Below are 3158 nucleotides of genomic sequence, written 5' to 3'. Positions count from 1 at the left end.
GAAACGTTTCTTTTTATATATCAATCATGAAACAGTTGATACATATTATTAAGGAAATCTTTGATGAATAGAATGTTTATATATACATATATATATATATATATATATATATATATATATATATATAAATTTGAAATAGATTGTGCTTTTGAATTTATGCATCCCTGTTGAAGAAAAACATTCATTCATATACAGTATAAACACCTAATTGACTTATTGTGTGTTCGATATGTCAGTTTATCCCTGCAGACTGCGCATCTTATTTTTGAAGAAACTGAGTTTTATAATTACAATTTTTAAATTACAAATGGTAAAGAACGGTATTTGCAACTTCGGTTAATTCTAAAACAAATAATCCATACTTAATCAGGGGCAGAAATAAATTAACATTCTATAGGCCACTGCTCTATAATTCAGAATTTTCCTATACTTTTTTTTTCACAGTAAAGATATATTCTCAGTGTGTTTAGATTCATCAGTTGTTTCTGTATTCTGTCTCAGGACACACATGGTCCCAGTGAGGGATGAGGAGGCAGAGTCTCAGAGGAAGGCCAAATCACGGCAGGCCAGACAGACTCGACGAGCTACACAGGTCTGATGTACATAGACACAGTTAACATCACAGATCACACAGGAAAGGATGAATATGACTCTGAGTGTATGCTCTGATTACACTGGATTACATATTCTCTCAAATAAGGATTAATGTGTAGTCAGCTAGTAATTGGCATTAGTGCAAAGCTTAAAGGGATAGTTCACCAAAAATTACAATTCTGTCATTAGATACTCACCTTCATGTCACATAAGACCTTCGTTCATCCTTGGAACACAAATTAAGTTTAATTATGTTATTAGTTGATTGTCAAGTATTCTCGTAGCTTTGTAAAACGCTGGTTGAACCCCGTGATGTCACATTTTTGATGGACTATTTTAATGATGCTCTAGTTTCTGTGTGTTGATCGTGAAAGGATCCTCGCTGTCTACGGAGGGTCAGAAAGCTCTCGGATTCCAATATATCTTAATTTGTGTTCAGAAGATGAACGGTTTTACAGGTTTGGAACGACATGAGGGCGAGTAATTAATGACAGAATTCTCATTTTTGAGTGAACTAACCCTTTAAATATCTTGCATCACTAGTGCAACATTGTTAATATATAAATTAAATGAGCAATTATTTTTATTTAAAATCAAACAAGTCTTTTATTCATGCATTATGCTCAATAGGAAATGAAAAGTCAATCCTTCGAAGCCATTTTAGCAAGTCAGTAACTCTTATGGATCGCAAGATGGCGCCAGTTTGCTAGTTTAACCGCTGTTTTGACCGCGTGCTGCGTTTTATCATTCAGAATTATGGTGTACACATCAGATAGAGTCTCTTCTCATTTTTAATCATCTTATTTTTAGGGAGTTACCCTCTCAGAGTTGTTGGAGGCAAAGAGAAGCTTCAGCCCGTCGAAGCTGGAGCTGCACGCAGACGAGGAGAGACAGTGTCTCCAGAGAAGAGTCCCCGAGGACACGACCGACCCCAGCCCGTCTCTGAGGGACGGACACCCGTGTGAACACCCGGATGAGGTGACAGCACAAACATATGACACATACTCGTGTGAAACAGTGACAGGTGTGAATAATCAGCTCTATCACATCTATTCAAAGGCCTAACATAATATGTAGTGACCCCAAACCTATATTTGCAGATGGCATAATATTACTGAAATAAAAAGGCGTTTATTTCTGTATTTAAAGAGAGTTCACGTTCACGACAGTTGCTTAAACACATTTAAATACACTTACAAAGATTTGTGAAGTTTAACATTTTAAATTCAAATGGTTTAATAATATTTTGTCATTTGTAGTACACTTATTTTGATGCATTGACTAACATACTAAAGTTCATGCCATACTTGATTATAATTTCAACTAGTGTGTTTATTTCCATGATAATTACTCTTTATAGGTATGCTTATAAAAGTATGCTTTTTCTCATGTGTTACTTGGAGATTTTGATACAATATTACAGTATGTTCAGTGTCAGTTATTCACTATTAACTTCTATTAACTGTTTAAAAGCAGCATCGCACCTGTAATCCGCCGTTGACTGAAAGCTATGACACTAAAGTGTGACTTATAGATTTGTTTTTATTGTGGTAGTATGTTTTTGATTCATTTAGTGATTCATTCGTTCTCCAAAGCAAGGAAACTGGAAAAGAAGACCAAGAAGCAAACCTGAAAGGTCATCTTTTTGCCTCTCATCATCATCAGTTAAAGGAGCGTGTGGTTTCACCCCGAGTCTGAGGACTCACAGCTCCTGCATTGGTACTACTGCACCTCAAGATCTGACAAAGTGTGCAATGATTTATATGAGCTGCATCGTCATCATCATACTGATGTCTTGTCTATCGATGACAGAGTCTGAGTGGACAGATGAAAATGACAACATCCTTCACGGTTCCTGGGATGTGTGTGTGACACAGCAGCAGACTGAAGACCGTGATCTCAGCGCTGAGCTCACTCAGGTACCACTAGTGTGTTTAGTCATCGCCGTTTCAAACGTACAGCATATTTGTATATTTTATACATTGCTTATGTGAGAAGCACAAGAATAGCAATGTCAACGACATTTACTGAAATTGTAAATTTGACCCCTTTCATTTAAAGCACTTGTTTTGTAGATCTTTACGAATCTTTCTTCTTTTTTACCAATTTTGCTGTATGTGCTAATTGCAGGCTGAATTTTTACGGCCATAAGCATTCAGTCATTAACTATTCAAGGTTGATTAAGACCTTCATTCATTTTCAGATCACAAATTAAGGTACTTTTGATTAATTCTGAGAGATCACAATCTCCATCTCCTAAGTATCTTAGTATTTCCCATGAAGGTCAAATAAAACCTTTACAATTTGGCCTTTCCTTTTCAAAATAATTACACTTTCGCACCACTAGATGGCACTGCAGCATAGTTGTCTGTAGTCTATATAGGATGAGATTTTTGGGCCCAGGAGAAGAAGATCTGTTTTAAAGTGATCTATTATCCTTAAATTCTCACATTATTTGCCCATTATATATATCTCAGGATAAATGTTTCCCTCTGTTTATGTATAGAGATGGTAAGGCTCAGAGCTGAGTTTGGTGAAGCGATCTTGCTATCCGCCCTTAATGA

At 36.1% G+C, this 3158-nt stretch overlaps 1 long non-coding RNA gene across 1 annotated transcript; it reads left to right on the top strand.

The window, feature by feature from the left end:
- The first annotated feature begins 1421 nt into the window (after positions 1-1421).
- LOC128011666 (uncharacterized) lies at positions 1422-2513 on the top strand. The gene is made up of 3 exons (XR_008182594.1): positions 1422-1572; positions 2190-2313; positions 2407-2513. It is a non-coding gene; the product is annotated as an uncharacterized LOC128011666 (long non-coding RNA).
- The last annotated feature ends 645 nt before the right edge of the window (positions 2514-3158 follow it).

Source organism: Carassius gibelio, chromosome B23 (genome assembly GCF_023724105.1).
Source record: "Carassius gibelio isolate Cgi1373 ecotype wild population from Czech Republic chromosome B23, carGib1.2-hapl.c, whole genome shotgun sequence".
Taxonomy (NCBI): domain Eukaryota; kingdom Metazoa; phylum Chordata; class Actinopteri; order Cypriniformes; family Cyprinidae; genus Carassius; species Carassius gibelio.
The sequence above is the reverse complement of the archived record's forward strand: the minus strand, read 5'-3'. Positions and strand labels throughout refer to the sequence as shown.